The sequence below is a fragment of the Rhinatrema bivittatum genome, chromosome 4 (genome assembly GCF_901001135.1).
Source record: "Rhinatrema bivittatum chromosome 4, aRhiBiv1.1, whole genome shotgun sequence".
Classification (NCBI taxonomy): domain Eukaryota; kingdom Metazoa; phylum Chordata; class Amphibia; order Gymnophiona; family Rhinatrematidae; genus Rhinatrema; species Rhinatrema bivittatum.
In genome coordinates this window covers 388880526-388900062 of record NC_042618.1, presented here as the reverse complement: position 1 = coordinate 388900062, position 19537 = coordinate 388880526, and the positions used below count along the sequence as shown (strand labels likewise).

The window sequence follows — 19537 nt, the reverse complement described above, 5'->3', positions numbered from 1 at the left end:
TTTATTTGACAGAGTTGGTCTGGTTTAGGGGTTCTTGTGACCTGACCATATTTAGGATTTGGGGTCAGAAGTGAATATTAATAGTTATCCCACCTGTTTTCTTGAGGGGGTTCCTGCAATTAAAAAAGTGATTAAAAAAAAACAAACATCAGAAACGGGTTTGGTGGTGGTGGTCATCAGATGGGATTATAAAAATAACAAAAAACAGTTTTGACCCTTGGCATCAAAATGCTAGAAATATAGCATAAATAGTTCCCATGATAAAAAAGGGGGCATGGTTAGGATAATTTCCAAGCTCCCACATCACATAGGTAATTTCCACAATGCATAATACATTTATCACACCCACACTATTTTTCGCATCACATGGTGATTAATCCACCACTGGCGCACAACGCACATAAAAAAGGTGTAGGTGCTGTGAGTTACTCTATTGCATTTGATGTTAGGAGCCGCTCATTACCATTAACTCCACTCAAACTCCACCTACTTGAACAGCAAATGTCACAATTGCATACTAATGTGCATTGTGCTATTTACCATGCGCCTTACAGCGTTATCTTGTGTGTTAGGGCCTTAACACTAGCACTGAGGCCCTAACATGAAATAATAAATGACCCAGTTGGTTTGGGAAATAAATGTTTAAGTCTGAAGTTAAAAATATAATTAGCTTTAAAAGTGTTTACAGTAACTAATATGTTATAAAATACACATGACACTTGTTACATTTATTTGGAACTAACCTGAATATTTGGTGTGGTTTGAAACTGTGTGATTAGAGTTTTTTGTTTGGTTTCATTTAACAAATTGTCCTATTTATTTTAATGGGCAATGTTAAAAGTGGTCAAAAATAAAATCTGTCCAGCACTCAGAGAGGTAAAAAAACCCACCTCCTTAAGCCACCTCATAGACAATGCCATGGCAATGCTATAATAATACTAGATCACCTCAGTGTCTATGCAAAGCAGTTAAGTAATCAGGTCTTTCATAACAATACTAAATTAAGATAAAGCACAGAAAGATTAAAGAAGTAAATTACATAAAAATAATTCTTTGAGCTTACTAAAAAATCTTTTGAATGCTGTTTTCCTTAGCTAAGGGATTTTTAAGTGGTTTCTAGGGGAATAAGTAGGATTCCTGAAGCAGATAATTACTATTTCCTAAAAATGACATCAGAGGAGTAGGGATTTCTAATGACGATTTTCAGAGAGTACGATGTGAAACTGAGAGCAGAACTGAGCAGGAGACTAAAGGGGAGAGACCAGGTCACAGGTTCCAGTCACAGAAGCCTAGACTAAGTGGATTAATACTGAAACACCTTAGGAAACACTAGTTTTGTGAGTGGCAGTATGGGAAAGTGGTGTTTATTGTAATTCTAATCCTATTTGAGTAAGGAATTAGTTGAAATTAAGGTTAGGTTGATTCTCTATAGCTGAACAAACAGTATGTTTCTTTAAGAGCACTCTCTGAAAAAAATCGAGAGGCCTTACTTATTATGAGGTATCACGATCCAAAAATCAGCGATGTTATGATGTTCCCTTTGTATTGACTAGCAACATTACATCATACCTTATACAGTTACTAGTGATTTCCTGTTAGAACAACAGTATTTGCCAGCTTTGATAGTCAGTTGAATGTGAAGAAAGTGGATGATTGATAATCTAATTCTGAGTTGATTTACCTGAAATATAAACTACCTCAGAAAATAAAGCATTTCATAAAGTCCCACAAACTTCAAATTGAATACACTCCACCCATAGATAAAGGTGTTGCAGTGTTGATCACATGACATATTGATAAAAGTACTTCTGTATTGTTTCCTTAGAGGAAAAAATCTTGGAAATATTTGGAATATAGAAATCATATAACTCGTTCCTGTCTTTACTGGCAAATTGAAGTGTTAAATGTGAGAGAGAGAGAGCTATCATTTCATATTTTTCTTAATCTATGTTCTCAAAAAGCCCATATGTTTAGAAAGGGCTGATATAATTATCTTTTGATTTCTTTCAGCAAGAACTCCAGTCTCAATTAGATGTCAAAATACACACTAGCAACATGGTAGACTGCGGAAGATTGGTGGCGTAAGGAAGTCAGTCTTTGTTATTGATTGGATTTGCGTTAATGTAGTAGGTAAACCACTGTATCCTGAGACTTCATGATCAAGACTGGTAGTCCAGGCCCAGCCTGTTCCATCAAGCAGTGTACGCTATTCATCGATAACATGCCACCAAAGCTTCACATCATTCCTGGGTCAGAGTTTTCTAACCAGTGTTCGCAAGCTGTTCTCTCAAAATGTATTACCCAGAAATAAAGATAAGTGTGCACCAATGAACTGTGACACAATTATGGTAAATTATACAAGTACAAACACACATGGACAGACAAGAGGTCATAGTTATGAGTTAAACCAGGTTAAAGAGAAAAACTGTTCATACTTAGCTCAAGGGAAACCTGGAGGATTCCAGAATATCCTAGAGGCTGTAATGATAAAAAGTTGACACAAAAATTTCCTGTATTGATTATGTACTATTTGCTGTCATTACTATTCTTTCTTTAAATGTATGCAATTGTAAAAAAAAAATTATAAATAATAAATGAGAGAAAAAAAATAATTTATTTCTCTTTGGGGCTGGAACCACTCACTGGCCTGCTCTTTCACATTCCCTCTTACTCCCAGGGCTGGATCCTTTGTAGGTGGAGGGGAAGATATATTTCCAGGGCCCAATGTGATAGGGGTGACCTTTTTGCACATTTCCTTTTCCTTTGTTTTCCCTTGAGAGGGGAGACTTGTCCTTATAGTGGGCGCAGTGAGTGCAAAAGAAATACTTCTGGAGTTACTCAGTTAGTGTCCAAATTTAAAGTCTTTACTGTTTAACCACTGATGATGAATAACTCAAACTGCAGCACCACAGAATTATTTTGTTTTCTTTTCTTACAATCTCTTTTCCTCTATCTGTGCAGGACTCACGTATCAGGGGCCAGGGAAACATCCAATCTCTTGCATTAGGAAAAGTGGAGATCCCAGGCGGGCAGGGTTTCTTTAGACTGGACAAAAGCCCCTTCCTATCTGATAAAAATGTTAAAAGAGTCTATGGCACAGAGACCCTATCCCTGGGCGTCCCAGACACAAGGTTCCCCAATCCCTGTGCCCAAGAAAGGTCCAGGTGTCCAGAGATGCTCTTACCACGAAAAAATCTCAAATGCCTGAAAACAACCCAGAGGGATATCCCAACCAGATAGTGAGTAGATTGGAAGAAAAACCTTCCCAATCCTGCTCAGTATTTCCCAGGTTGGGTTAGCTTGTTTCCACTGACTGAGCCTGAAAAAATAATAAAGACAAAAGCTCCTCTGCACCTCCTAACTCTTTGCAAACTTAAAGGAACTGCCTCCTGAGCTCTCTCTGGAGAGCTGCTGTATAGACTGACTCTCAAGGGAATGGCCCTTCCAGAACCCTCAAAAGGAGGGGCTGCATTTGAATGGTACCTCCCCTCATCGACCACACTGAAAGGGTCACCCAGGTCTTACTGGTGACATGATACTACTCTTCTTATGGAGTGCACTTCCAGAGGTAATAACTTGGGAACTGCTTAGATAGGAACTCAGGAAGTTGTGAAGGTTCTCAAAAATATAAATGACATTTTTATATGTAATATAACATTGAGCAAGATATTTCAAAGAAAAATGTGTTTCTAACTTAGCGTACTCAGCGCATAGGCAGAAAGTTATTTCTCTTAGTCTGAGTCAAATATGACTCATCCAGATAAATCCTAACAACATCCCATGAAAATCTTTTTAATATTATGGAAGAATAGACACATTATTAAATTCTTATCAGGCTCCAGGACGAAAGGAACCAAGTCCTCTTGTTAAGAGCTTCTGCCATACATCACAATTCCAATTCCTGCATCACTAACAAAATCTGCTGTGGAGTTGCTGATTTAGAAGAAAGGTAAATTACTTTGGATAAGGGAGGTAAAGCCTCCCTTGTAATCTGTAAGCATTCAACCCTATATTTTTTAAATAATTCCATGCCAGAAATAGACACCAAATGTGGAAAATTTATAACCTTGATATTTTGCAATTGAATATAATTCTGAAGAGATTCAATCCTTCTGGCAGTAGATAAACTTTCCTTGGCAACCATAGATTTAAATAAATCCAGTTCTCCTATTTTCTGTTCTTACTTGCTGACAGAAGTAGTGATTGACATCAATTCAATATCCTGGGTATTAACCTTCTTTTCCAAAAGATCCACTTTATTCCTAAATTGCTTATTCTCAGGTAGTAAATCCTTCCTTAAAGCATATATAGCTTTCCAAACTGTTTCTAAAGTTAGTCTCTGTTTTTTCACAAACCTGTTTGTAGTTTTTCTCTTTCTTGGGTCTTCTGGTAAAAGCTCACATTCTCCCTGAGCTGGTATGCAAGCTACAATATTATACATGCATTGATCTATAACTCTAATTCTACTTGGCTTTGTTCTAATTTACGGATTTATAAACCCACATGACAGCTTAAGTCTCTTTCAAAAAATGTATTAGATATTCCTACGATCAAACTGGCTAAATTGGAAATAACCAGGAAAAGGGCCTTCTCAGTTGCTGGCCCTATTCTTTGGAATAGTCTTCCTGATCCATTTCGTCTCACAGCATCTGCTCCTCAATTCAAAAAAATGTTAAAAACTTATCTTTTTCAGAAAGCTTTCAACACCGTAACTACCTCATAACTCTTCTATAACTCTGTTTTTTACCTAATCAATTGTTTTATTTCATTTACGTTACTGATTGGCTGTACTGTTATAGTTTTTATTTTTTATGTGGTTTTGTTGTAATTATTAATTTTACGATTGTTATCCTGGTGATTAAATTTTATGGTTAATTTTATGTATGTTACACTAAAAACCGTTTTGATTAATTCTTTGAATTGTAAATGCGGTATATAAACGTTATAAAATAAATAAATAAATAAATAAATAAATACAAGCAGCACGTCCTCACTCACTCAAGAGGAGCTCATTACAGTTTACAAACTGCCTCCAAGGCAGGGAGCCTTTGCAGGGTGAGTAACTACTGAGCTAGTACTAGACAGCATTTCTCTTCCTTTCACAGCAGGAGAGAACTGTTTTGGCTGCTCCACTCATCTTCCCCGGTATTTCCATACTCATAGTACTGATGTCTCAGAAACAGTATGGCTTCCTGCAGGCAGGCCCCTAGACATAAATGTATCTATAAGACCAGGTGTAATGTACTTAGTTATTTTTTAACAGACTGAAAAAAAAAATCTACAAAAGATAGAGAAGCAGGGCAATTCCAAACAGAAGATAAGTACTAGCAGCCACAGCCATAAGCCATCTTACCCTGTTTAGACCTTCTTCTTACTAGAACATGCTAATGTTCTAGTAAGAAGAAGGTCAGAAGGAGCCAGTAAGCTCTTGCTTACTGGCTCCTTCTAAAAAGTTATAGACATTGCTAGCATCAGTCAGTCCTTAGATGATGTGTCATTTCCCTTATGGGTGCCAGAGTTGCCTACAATCCCATGTATTAGGAGGAGAAGTGAGATATGTAGAGTTGTTTTAGGAGGGAGTTTAATTTTCCATTTGAATTGCTGCTATTTGACTGTATTCATGTGGATTCGTTCCTCCCAGAGTCCAGAAAGCTATCTACCATTAAAGGGCTGTTTTAGACAGAGGTAGGCAACCTCCAGTCCTTGTGGACAGCAGTCTGCTTGGGTTTTCAAGATATCCCTAATGAATATACATGAGATTAGAGATTTTGTTTTGCTTTGTTTCATTACCTAAATGAAACAAAAGAAGCAAAAAAGAAATTTTCTTACTTTTAGTCTTTCATGTTTTATGCAACCTTTTTCCTCTCTGACTACACCCAACCTTTAAAGCTTAAAAAAAAAAATAATCCCCTCTCCCAAGCTCCTATTGTGTCCCTCTCACTTTCTCATGGCCCCCTCCACTTAGCTTACCCCATTCCAGGGTTCAAATGCTCCTGCCCCATTGGTGCTGTACTTTAAATAGCACAGGCTGATCCGAGGCCGGTCCCATTTTTGGATACAAAATTAAAATTAACCCCTGTACACAAAAGAAAAATTTGCATGCAATTGAAGCAGTGTGAATGCAAATCTATCTGATGCATATTCATTACGGATATCCTGAAAGTCCAAGCAAATTGGTATCTATGGGGACTGGTTTTATAACTTGTTTGCAGAAGAAAAAATCTCATTATAATTTGCTTTTATCCTTTAGATGATATCATGTCATTGAGCATTCTTTCAATGTGTCAGATTTCAGGTAGAATAACATGCTATATTTGTTCTTTTCCCATATGAAAAAATTCAGTGGGGAATATTTAAACTAATTACAACATCCCTTCAGTGTCTTGAATTTGTGAACATATTGAAATGTTTTATTCTATATATGATTAGGTAAAAAGATTACTTGTTTTATTAATACTGCATCACAACCTCTTGGAAAGGAAACCAAGATGTGTATTTAATAAGGCTGCACTACAGAAGAGTACCTTCATAAAGACAGAGAACTTGGAGAGAACAAATTTCAGAGTCATTTATATGCATAAATAGTAATTTCAATATGTAAATAGCTGTGCTTCAATACAGGGCCAGTATATTAAGATAAGTTTCTTTGGTCTTTTTCTTCACAATAGCTAAACAATATCAACATAGCATTTTGAAAGCACAATTCTTTCGAAAAAATGTATCGGGGGACCTATGATTATAACATTTGAAAGGGTGTTGGATCTCTTTTTGAACTTGGCAAAACTAATTTAAATAAGTGAATTAAAAAATCACCCATTATACATATCTATATATGAGGTCTCCGTTACTTTAAAAGAATTTGGTTTCCTACACGTGTGGCTCTGCACATAGTTTTCAATACAGCTAAAAGCACAAACATAGTAGAACACTGTGTGTACTTTTAGCCACATACAGTGAATGAGAGGCATACCTGAGGTTGTATTTTGAGTGGGATCAGAAAACAATGAGGTAGATTTTAAAAGTTATGCATGCGGCATACATTTGTGCACATAACCCGGCGCGCACAAATGTACGCCCGATTTTATAACATGCACGTGCAGCTGTGCGCATTTTATAAAATCAGGGGTTGGCGCGCGCAAGGGGGTGCACAATAGTGCACCTTGCACATGCCGAGCCCTCGGGGAGACCAGCTGGCTTTCCCCGTTCTCCCCCCCCACCTTCCCCTACCCGTCCCCCCCAGCCCAAAATCCCCCCGTACCTTTATTTCACAAGTTTCACCTGCCAGAGGCAGGCGTAACTTGTGTGCGCCGGCCAGTTGCCAGCGCATGATCCCCCGGCCCAGTGGCCTTGCAGAGGCCTCTGGCCATGCCCCCGCCCTGCCCCCGACTGTCCATTTTTTTTAAACCCCGGGACTTACATGCATCCCGGGGCTTTAAGCGCACTGCTGGGCCTTTTGAAAATAGGCCCGGCGCGTGTAACCCCGCCCCCCCCCCCCCCCCCCCACGTGCATAATTCCTCCTGGATTTTCGCGCATAATCCTTTGAAAATCTGCCCCAATGTGCATAAATTGCATTTTCAAGTCTATGCATATTTTATAACAGTCCACCGAAAATGTTCAGGACCGCATGTAGCTTCGCAAGGCATAGACACTCACGTTTACACCTGCTAGACAGCGAGGGTAAATGCTCTCATGAATATTTACCAGCATATTTTTGAAAATCAAAAGTATTCACGTAAATGATTTCTGACTCAACTCCACCCCCAGAAATCTTTCTTTGCAATGCACATGAATGTATACACAAAATTGTTTTGTGTGTACTTTTATGCATACAGTCCCTGGGTAAATTTCAAAAAGCCCTTTTACACATGTAAATGCATTAGAAAATTACTCCCATTATATTTAGTAGAAAATCTATCCACATAAAAAGCAGGAAAGATATCACGGGCACTTTACCTGTTACAGTTTACAGTTTGAAACTGAACATACAAATAATCTTTTTCTTTGAAACTTGATGCAAAATCTGCTGTTATAAGGCACCTGTGGACTTGTCCCAAAGCAAACTATTTGAAATTCTAGAGAATGATTAACAAAAGGAAAAAATGACAGATAACCAAATTAACCAGTAAATGTCAAATATCATGCATGCTTCAGATTTAACTTTTAAACAGGAATTTGGCTACTTCTGAATGCAATAAAGCAATTTTTGAACCTAAATTTCCAATGTAAATATATTTTCTATTTTCAAAAAATATAATTAGCAAATTGAGTTACAAAAATTGTTGTTGGGTATCCAATAAATGTGTACATTTACCTGCCTCTCCCCCTCCCCCCTCCCCCCCTGGCTAAATGGTTATTAGGCTGATTTAACATTTGATTTCTATGTCAAATGTCTCAGACTTCTCAGTGGGTTACAATAAAAATTTATCTTTTATACAAATTGAAACAAAAATATGCATAAGCACAATTTAAAATCACAATTTTCCCCCAAAACATATTGTAACATCACACAAACCTCCTCCACTTTCTTTCATAGATGAAAACACATCCCTGTTTTATAGGCAGTACCTTGCCTCCTACACCTTAATCACATTCCTACCAAGAATACATACTGCTGAGCGTGGCTCTGTATAATTCCTGTTTTTCCACTATGGGGTAGTTTATGAAGACCTGCATGGGATTTATGCATCCCAAATAAGGTTGTACATGTATAAATGTTTCTTTGGGCCAAGTACATTTTTCATAAGGTCAGCAATATGATGGTAACTTTTAAACACACGTGTGCGCGTGTTCTTCGGCCTGCACCCAGGGACATGGCTATTTTACAACAATTGCGTGTATATGCATGCATGTTACAAAAATTGACTGAACACGTGCACGCGTGCGTGCATTTTTAAGTGGATGTGCTCCTGTGCGCACAAATGCCGCTTCTACAGCATAAGTGGGGGGAATTTAAAAGGCATGCACGCTGACGCCATTACCAGTTTTCCCAGTTCATTCCCAGTTTGCCCAAGTAAGGGATAGGACTTCCAACCCTCCTAGTACAATAGCCTCCCTTCTCCCCTGTTAGCTCTGACCCTTAAAACCCTGCTGATCTATCTATTTATCTTTATTTTATAAATTACACAGCCTCCATAGCAGAAGTAAAATTACACAGCAGGGGATGCCAGCCCATGCTTTGGGGGGTAAGCATTTACATGCTAATTTGAAGTTAAAATCCAGGAATGCCCATGCCCTGGCCCTTTTTTGGAACTTTTCATTTGTGTGCACAGTGGGAGATATGTGCATACTCAGCAGCTTTTAAAATCCACCCAGCATGCACTGGCCCAACATATTCATGTATCTGCTGGTTTTGGTGTATGCTGGCCTTTTAAAATTCAGCTGTATGCAAGTACTGCCAATGTCATGCATAAATATATGCTTATAAAAGAAGAACATTTCAAGGCCATAATGAGACAGGGTCTGCAAGTACATGCACATTTAAGAGACGTAGGTGCTTATGTATGCACATTTATGTATTTATAAGTAAAGTATGTATTCATGTTTTATGATATCCATCTGCTAGTTTTATGCTCATTAATATCTATCTGGATAAAACAGCTTATTGGTTATTGATCACCACTGCATTTTGTCTCATACTGTAGATATAATGACCACAGCAGACCATATGCGTGATTACTCCATTACTCCAATAAGGAATCTTCCTAACTAACTATATAACAGAGCCCCATGTACAGTATATTTCTCATGTCCAAAACCCTGATAGTTCTGTCCTTAGTGTTTATCTAGTGATCTTGGGCAGAAATAGCCTGCTTACTGAACTACAGCATTTTGTCTCCTACTGTGAGGCCAATTCAATACAATGCGCTTAGCCTAGCACACAGCTTGACGCACGGTTGGACGTGCTTTTTGAATGTGCTATAACTTCCAATGCAATAATGGCAGTAGTGCATCCAAAACATGCATCCAAACCTGTGCCTAGCTAATAGTGCTCATCACATGTAAATGTTATGTTGATGAGGCTATTAGCTACTATACCCCTGATGTAAAAAATCACTGTGCGGTCGACATGTTTTAACTCTCAAAAATTAATGTCAGCTCTAGGAGCTGACATTACATCTTGAGCCACCCCAAGTTATCAACAGCAAAGCAGAAAATACTGCTTTTCTGTGGTTCCTCTTATTTAATATCATCACAATACTAAGTAGGAGGAACCACAGAAAGCAGCAACATAAAAAAAATTTTGACAGCGGTCAGGTTAGGCAAATGGTCGCTCAATTTAACAGCATCTGTTTTCCTAACCCATGGCTGTGCACACTGCCACCTCTCTTGGGCACCCAATGCCAAGGACACATTAGGGATACATAGTTTCTCCTAGAAAGTCTTTTTTAATGTGGCTTTTCATATTGTATCACACATCCTGGATGGGCACGCGTTAGGAAAACGGGCACCCAGTTTGGATGCCCGTTTTAAGAGCATCCATATTGCATTGTAGTGACCATCTCAGAGGACCTCAGACCAGAGATGGCAAGACTGCAGATGGACAACCAAGCTTGGTAGGGAAAAATAAACTGCCTCCTAACCATTGCTAATAGTTCCCACTTGATGATGCTTTCTGTGAGGGACTTACTATTCACCTACTGCTGCCTTGTTTCCAGTGTGACACCTGTCTTGCAGACTATGGGAACCATTTGAGACCTTGAAGGATACAGAACACATTTTTTTTTTTTATGGAACATTTTATGAAAACAGGTAACAGAAAACCAATAAATAATAATATTACCTAACATAAACTACAAAGAGTAAATAGGCAGAATTAAGTATTTTAAGACAAGCATCTGGCCTACCAACAGTTGGTAAAAACATTAATAGGGAACAAACTACAATCACATATTAAAGACTGTACTGAACAGAAGAAAGAAAAAAAAAGAAAATTACCAACTCACCTCCTATGTGACCCACAAATACCCCCCCCCAAAAAAAATCCTGTCATAAATAGCCATCCCAAGAACAATAAAAAGAGTGATAAAATGAACAAAGAGACCAAAAATGATGAATTGTTGCGGGTAGCTGTGGACCCTTGGGCCGGTCTTGCAGAGTGAGGTGGAACAGTGCTCTGCTGAGAGGAAGAAGACCGGTGGGTGGAGACAGGTGTCACGGAGATCTGGAGTCTTCACCCAGGAAGCCTGCGGACCCCCCGAGAGGAGCTCATGAGGTCCCAGACCGCTGGGACTTAGGAGATCAAGCTTAGAGATGAAGAACAGTCCGAGGTCAAGGCAGACGGCGAAAGAAGAAACCAGAAGCAAGCTGAAGTAGGAGCCAGTAGGAGCTGAAGTAGGAGCCAGGGAGTCCAATCGAGGGTAGCAGGAAGAAGGAACGGAAGGCAGGAGAAGCGGGAGCAGGAGCAAGGTTACCAGGAGCGAAGGCAGGACCGGAAGACGGGAGCAGGATCAGGAGCAAGACGACTGCAGCAGAACCAGGAGTCCAAGGACCAGGAACTGGAACAGGAACAGGAACAGAATGCAGCAGCAGCAAGCAGTCACGAAGGGAACCTCTTTGCAAGGCACAGGAAGGATGCAGACACCAGCTTATACCCTAGCTGGCATCTGACGTCATTAAAGGGGCGGGCCACGGTCCGGCGGGAAAAGCCCTTTAAATTGGGCTTCCCCATGCATGCGCGTACCTAGAGGGGGAGGAGTCAGCTTGGAAGTCTCGGCGGCGTCTCCCTCGTGGAGACGCCGCCGAGAGAAGGCCCGATCTGGGCCTGTTGCCCGCGCGTCCTGCTGCTGGGCCTCCGGGGAGCCCGCACAGCCCCGAGTCTCCCGCAGACGCCGCCGGGCGGCGAAAGGTAAGGGCCCGGTCGCAAGACTTGTGACCGGGACCGCAACATGAATGGCAGAAAAGGATAACCAATTAACAGCAAGAGAGAGATAGCTGTCATCCCTTGAATGGATCCAATACTCCTACCTCAGCAAAACCCACAAATGGTTTCCAAATCTTTGAAACATCCAGGTAAGTGTCTCTTACCAGATGAGTTAGTAATTCCATAGAATAAATATGCTATAACTTTTGAAACCATAAAGTGATAGGACATTTGGTGGTGGAATTCCAATGTAAAGCAGAGACAGCATACTGCCACTAACCTTTTGATGATCAACGTGAGATACTTAGAAAAGTCTAAACTAATAACTTTCAAATTATTTCTGAGGAGCATAATTGTGGATTCCTGGGGGAGTTTCACCTGTTTAATTTTATCAATCCAAGAAATTACTTCAGACTAAAATATTGTGATAACAGGGTAATCCCACCAGACTTGCAAAAAAGTTCCCCTACCCTGATACTGCATCTAACAGAAGGGGGTCTCTTCTAAACATCATTTTATGTAACTGCACAGGTGTGAGATACTGGAGGAGGAAAGTTTTGTATCCAGACTCCTAAATAGAAGCACTAATAGGATTACCCTTAGGGAGCCTAGAAAAAATCTCTTCCAGCTTTTTATCACATAGTCTAATCCCCAAATCCTTTCCCAAACCCTCTTAAGGTCAGCAACAGGATTAGTCAGTCACTATTCACTCAGGGCCAGATTTTTAAACTTATGCACAGGCGTAGATTTGTTCACGCAACCCGTCGCGAACAAATCTATGCCCGATTTTATAACATGCGCACGCAGCCGCGCGCATTTTATAAAATTGCACACACCGAGCCCAAGGGGAGCCCCGATGGCTTTCCCTGTTCCCTCCAAGGCCGCTCCGAAATCGGAGCGGCCTTGGAGGGAACTTTTTTTGCAATTCCCCCCACCTTCCTCTCCCTTCCCCTATCTAGCCCACCCCCCATCCCTAACTAAATCCCCCCTACCTTTTATTTCCAAAGTTACGCCTTCCTGAGGCAGGTGTAACTGTGTGCGCCGGCTCGCTGTGCCAGAGGACTTGAGACCACCCCCGGACCGCCCCCGAACCTCCGCCATGCCTCCGGACCAACCCCTGACCGCCAGACCTCTGCTGGATTTCACTCTTATCAGTTAACTAATCTATTGCATTCATATATTCATCCACATCCACATCCACAATCCAATATTCCTTGGATGGAATGAGAATTGCAGATTAAATGGAAAGCCCCAATGGTATTTAATGCCTTTGTCTCTGAGTAAAGAAGTAAGAGGGCAAAAATTCTTCCCAGAGTTACTGGGAAAGATCCTGAAAGTTTTTAATCTTCACCCCCTGGAGCATCATATTTTATTTACTCCCCATCACAGTAAAAAGAACTTTTTGTCCTCAAAGTAGTGAGCACATGCAAGAAATGTTCTGGTAAATATCCGACCTTCCATCTGCAGCCTCAAATTTCACAAAGCAGTCCATGAAACCTGGTAAGCAAGCTCTAAACAGCTCATTCAGAAGCTTTGCGGTGTCCTCATTCGTGCCACTTTTGGGACCACCAACTACTCTGACATTATGTCTTCACTGATAATTCTCTAGATCATCTTAGCATTCCTTAAGCTCCCTTGTAATTTTTTCAACCTCCTTCATTTTTCTGTAAAAATCCACAATCTGTTTCCTGATATGAACTTCATTCATAGACACACTCTCTTTCAAATCTGTAATCTCTTCTTTGAGATCAGTGATAGCATTATTTACCTCTGTTCTTAAGCATTTGATTTGCTTGACCAGTTTGGAGATCACATAGTCAGCCTCAGTGATATTGGGTCCAGATTTAGGGTTAGACATACCAAAAAGGTTGTTTTGGAGTTCAGAAGGACCCCTTGAAGATCTGAATTTAGCTAAGGAGGCAGCATATAAAAGCTTTGTCTTCATCAAGATGAGAAAGAAAAGGGGCCACTGAAGGTGTAGAGCCAGCAATGTTCACAAAGGGGAAACTTCCAGAAATCTGAAACACAAGAGGAGAGAGAAAAATAAAGGTCAGAGATCTTCCATCTTCACAAAAAAGAAGTCCAAAAAATAAGGAAGCACTCAAGGCAAGATCCCTATTTTCACAACATTGTATACAGTGAAGGGGAGAGTAAACTTGAAATGGCTTTATCTCCAGGCTCCTATTAAATGCAGTAGTGAGCAGTCCTGCTACATGTAAGGAAAGGTAGGTTGAGACACATTTAAGAAATTGAATGCCTCAAGCTCACTGCTGGAAGACATGACTGTGCAGCAATAAAGGATAAACAAATACTTAAGAATATAAATTAAAGCAGCATATATCTGCAGTTCAGAAGTTCATCAGTATTTCCAGCACTCCACCCAAGACTGCCATGTTTGAATTAAGCTCAACCCCTTGGGCTCGACAGAGGAATTCACCCCCTTACTGAGGTCATTGAGCAGGAGTGCAACAGGATAAAGCCATTCTGTACAAGTTCCACGCACCTGGAGGAGACCTTTACCTATCCATATTAGGGATGTGAATCGTGTGCCCTATCGTCTTAACGATAGAAATCGTCTGGCAGGAGAAGAAAATTGTGTTTGGCACGATTTTTTAGTTCAAAAATCATTAAAAATCGTTTTTTTCCGATTAGTGCGCACTAACAGGAGTTAGTGCGCACTAACTCCCGGTTAGTGTACACTAACTCTCGTTAGTGCACACTAACAGAAAATGATACAATTTGACACTTTTCAGGTCAGTTAAGGTCAGTTTAGGAATGAATATGTATTCCTATTGGCTGCCCTCTTATTTATTCACGTTACCAAGGTTCCCACTGACAGTATATGGGGGATGGAAAATGGAAACAGTTGGTAGCTTGACAAAAAAAGTAATGTGATCAGTCAATGTGACTAGAACTTGTGCCCTAACCCTGATACCAGGGGTGTTGTGATCTTCCTGCACAAAGTGCCTTAACCCTGGCACCAGGGGTGTTGTGATCTTCATGTACACAGTGCCCTATCCCTATTAATACCAGGAGTGTTGTGATCTTCCTGCACACAGTGCCCTAACCCTGATACCAGGGGTGTTGTGATCTCTTGCACACAGTGGCCTATCCCTATTAATACCAGGAGTGTTGTGATCTTCCTGCACACAGTGCCCTATCCCTATTAATACCAGGAGTGTTGTGATCTTCCTGCACATAGTGCCCTAACCCTGATACCAGGGGTGTTGTGATCTTTCTGCACACAGTGCCCTAACCCTGACACCAGGGGTGTTGTGATCTTCCTGCACACAGTGCCCTATCCCTATTAATACCAGGAGTGTTGTGATCTTCCTGCACACAGTGCCCTAACCCTGACACCAGGGGTGTTGTGATCTTCCTGCATGCAGTGCCCTATCCCGCCTGCATTACTAGTGAGAGGCTGGCTTCACAGACAGGGGGGAGCTTCCTGACCCTCACTCCTCCTGACCCTCACTCCTCCCCTCCCCCATGTCCCAGCCAGTGAATGGTGTGTGGGTGAGGGGGGGGGGAGGATGGTGATGCTGAAACAGCTCCTTCCCTGCATTACTAGTGAGAGGCTGGCTTCACAGACAGGGGGGAGCTGCCTGACCCTCACTCCTCCCCTCCCCCATGTCCCAGCCAGTCGCACATGCTCAGTGCTGTTCCCCCTCACGAAGCTGGAGTCAATGTGTGCAGGAAAGGAGACCTGCCTTTTCCACAAGCTGGAGTCAATGTGTGGAGTAAAGGAGACCTGCCTTTTCCACATGCTGGAGTCAATGTGTGCAGTAAAGGAGATTTGCCTTTTCCACAGCTGGAGTCAGTGTGTGCAGTAAAGGAGATCTACCTTGTCCCCAAGCTGGAGTCAGTGTGTGCAGTAAAGTAGACCTGCCTTTTCCACAAGCTGGAGTCAATGTGTGCAGTAAAGGAGACCGGCCTTTTCCACAAGCTGGAGTCAATGTGTGCAGGAAAGGAGATCTGCCTTTTCCCCAGCTGGAGTCAGTGTATGCAGTAAAGGAGATCTGCCTTGTCCACAAGCTGGAGTCAATGTGTTCCGGAAAGGAGACCTGCCTTTTCCCCAGCTGGAGTCAGTGTGTGCAGTAAAGGAGATCTGCCTTGTCCACAAGCTGGAGTCAATGTGTGCAGGAAAGGAGACCTGCCTTTTCCCGAAGCTGGAGTCAATATGCTGTAAAGGAGACCTGTCTTATCCCCAGGCTGGAGTCAGTGTGTGCAGAAAAGGTGACCTGCCTTTTCCCCAAGCTGGAATCAATGTGTGCAGTAAAGGATACCTGCCTTTTCCCCAAGCTGGAATAAATGTGTGCAGGAAAGGAGACCTGCCTTTTCCACATGCTGGAGTCAATGTGTGCAGTAAAGGAGATTTGCCTTTTCCACAGCTGGAGTCAGTGTGTGCAGTAAAGGAGACCTGCCTTGTCCCCAAGCTGGAGTCAGTGTGTGCAGTAAAGGAGATCTACCTTGTCTCCAAGCTGGAGTCAGTGTGTGCAGTAAAGTAGGCCTGCCTTTTCCACAAGCTGGAGTCAATGTGTGCAGTAAAGGAGACCTGCCTTTTCCACAAGCTGGAGTCAATGTGTGCAGGAAAGGAGACCTGCCTTTTCCCCAGCTGGAGTCAGTGTGTGCAGTAAAGGAGATCTGCCTTGTCCACAAGCTGGAGTCAATGTGTGCAGGAAAAGAGACCTGCCTTTTCCCCAGCTGGAGTCAGTGTGTGCAGTAAAGGAGATCTGCCTTGTCCACAAGCTGGAGTCAATGTGTGCAGGAAATGAGACTTGCCTTTTCCCCAAGCTGGAGTCAATGTGCTGTAAAGGAGACCTGTGTTATCCCCAGGCTGGAGTCAGTGTGTGCAGAAAAGGTGACCTGCCTTTTCCCCAAGCTGGAATCAATGTGTGCAGTAAAGGATACCTGCCTTTTCCCCAAGCTGGAATCAATGTGTGCAGTAAAGGAGACCTGCCTTTTCCACAAGCTGGAGTCAATGTGTGGAGTAAAGGACACCTGCCTTTTCCACATGTTGGAGTCAATGTGTGCAGTAAAGGAGATTTGCCTTTTCCACAGGTGGAGTCAGTGTGTGCAGTAAAGGAGACCTGCCTTGTCCCCAAGCTGGAGTCAGTGTGTGCAGTAAAGGAGATCTACCTTGTCCCCAAGCTGGAGTCAGTGTGTGCAGTAAAGTAGACCTGCCTTTTCCACAAGCTGGAGTCAATGTGTGCAGTAAAGGAGGCCTGCCTTTTCCACAAGCTGGAGTCAATGTGTGCAGGAAAGGAGACCTGCGTTTTCCCCAGCTGGAGTCAGTGTGTGCAGTAAAGGAGATCTGCCTTGTCCACAAGCTGGAGTCAATGTATTTGAACTGTGTAGTTCCAGCCAGGACCACCTTTCTAAAATGCACAGTGATTGGCAAATTCAACATGCACTAGCATTTCACGTGCCTGCTAACAAAAATAATAAACAAACAAGTTCTAGTCACATGAGTGTTGATCATCACATTACTTTTTTTGTCAAGCTTCCAACTGTTTCCATTTCACATCCCCCCAACCATTACCTCAGTGGGAACCTTGGTAACATCAATAGATAAGAGCACAGCCAGCCAATAGGAATACATATTCATTCCTAATTGACCTTTACTGACCTGGGAAGTGTCAACAATTTGTATCATTTTCTGTTGGTGTTCGTGAGTTTCCAGTTCCATTTCCCATCCCCCCAACCATCACCTCAGTGGGAACCTTGGTAACATCAATAGATAAGAGGGCAGCCAGCCAATAGGAATACACATTCATTCCTAACTGACCTTCACTGACCTGGAAAGTGTCAATTTGTATCATTTTCTGTTAGTGCGCATTAACGGGAGTTAGTGCGCACTAACTGGGAGTTAGTGCACACTAACTCCCGTTAGTGCGCACTAACACGATTTAACGATTTTTAACGATAAATCGTTAGAATTTCTATTGTATTGTGTTCTATAACGATTTAAGACAATATTAAAATTATCGGACAATAATTTTAATCGTTGAAAAACGATTAAAATCCCTAAATATGTTCTGTGAAGTGCAGCACTGGAAGTCAGGCTAATGGCAGCAGTACTGCAGCAATTCCAGTTTGCAATGCAGATTGGAACTGGCAGTGGCAGGCCTCAAAACAACTGCAGAAACATGCGGAAGGGAGGTAAGAAGAGAAGAGAATCAGAGAATATCCATTCCAGTGCTTATGTTGGGACCAGCATTCCCCCAGGAGGACAAACAAAGCACTCTGTATATTAATGCCCCATCAAGATTAAAAAACTGAAGAAAGAAAAAACATTAGAAAGGTCAAGGAGGAACAGAGAAATGGGATTATGCTGCCTTCCTCAACGTGGCCCTCTAGCGCCCCCCCCCCCCCCCCCAGTGAAACAGTTCTGCACTATCTCAGCAATGGATAAGAACTTGTGGGATGGCCTTTATTTGTAACTTTCTGTTTATTGAAAAAAACTTATGATGTCAATAACAAAGATATTGAACAATCATATCTCAATCAATTAAGTGAACAGAACCACAAAAGTCAATTCCAATATATTAACTTGTTCAATTTAATAATAAAGTTCTTAGGTTTGTACAAACACAATTTAGTTATTCAGTATACTGTATAAGCATATTAACCGACTTAGCTAAACTGTTGGTAAACTTTTCTCTGAGATGCTTATATCTAGCAAAGAAAAATCACTACTGTTGCTGTTACTATAGATAATCTTTAAAAGCATCCACAGGCATATTACAGGAAACAGAGAGTCATTAAAGGTCAATGTGCTTTACATGTTTTAAAGTGCACAACAATGTTAGAAAAACAGTTGTCCTTTGCTAATCCAAATATTTCCAGACAAAGGGTTATCTAAATAAATACACATTTAGTTTTGAAGTGATCAAGTATGTGTTGGTATTACTGACCTCCTTGTATCATTCACTCTTTCCAATCTCCCTCTCCTCAGTCTCTCTTGACGTCACAACTCCCATAACTCCTCCTATTGCAACCCCCAATTGAATTGAGCACCGTGAAATCAAATATCTTGTAATAAGTTTGCAAACTTATAACAAAAGAAAAGCCAATTTATATGGGTAAAACGCTTTTTACCTGTGAACAATGTTTTGGAAATTGGCACGTTAATGCATAATTCCATAGAGATCTGCAGACAAGCCAATATCCATTTCTAACTAGAAATCAGTATCCCATTCCATTGAATCCCTTAACATACTACATTGTGCCAATCAAAATACACCTGATAGTTTGATTTTTAAACATATAATGGCCAATGAACTCAAGTTTAACAAGCAAACACAACTTGATGAAATGTACTAAAGCCTTAGCATACACATTAAATTTGGTTGCAATTCATTAGCATCTGCACACTAAAAATATCATGCACATGCAGATGACTAAATGAGATACAAATGATGGTGATAATGAGCAACTTGCTTTAATGTCTCTAAGGGCCTGCTTTAAGACTAATCGGAGGAAATTCTTTTTCACTCAACGCACAATAAAGCTCTGGAATTTGTTGCCAGAGGATGTGGTTAGTGCAGTTAGTGTAGCTGGGTTCCAAAAAGGTTTGGATAAGTTCTTGGAGGAGAAGTCCATTAACGGCTATTAATCAAGTTTACTTAGGGAATAGCCACTGCTATTAATTGCATCAGTAGCATGGGATCTTC

General features: G+C 41.3%; 1 long non-coding RNA gene across 1 annotated transcript in view; it reads right to left on the bottom strand.

Annotated features, from left to right (window-relative positions):
- LOC115089540 overlaps nt 1-19537 on the bottom strand; it is a 73314-nt gene that overhangs the window by 5007 nt on the left and 48770 nt on the right. The window contains exon 2 of the long non-coding RNA XR_003856151.1: nt 13630-13879. This is a non-coding gene — a long non-coding RNA (uncharacterized LOC115089540). The remainder of the gene's footprint in view (nt 1-13629; nt 13880-19537) is intronic.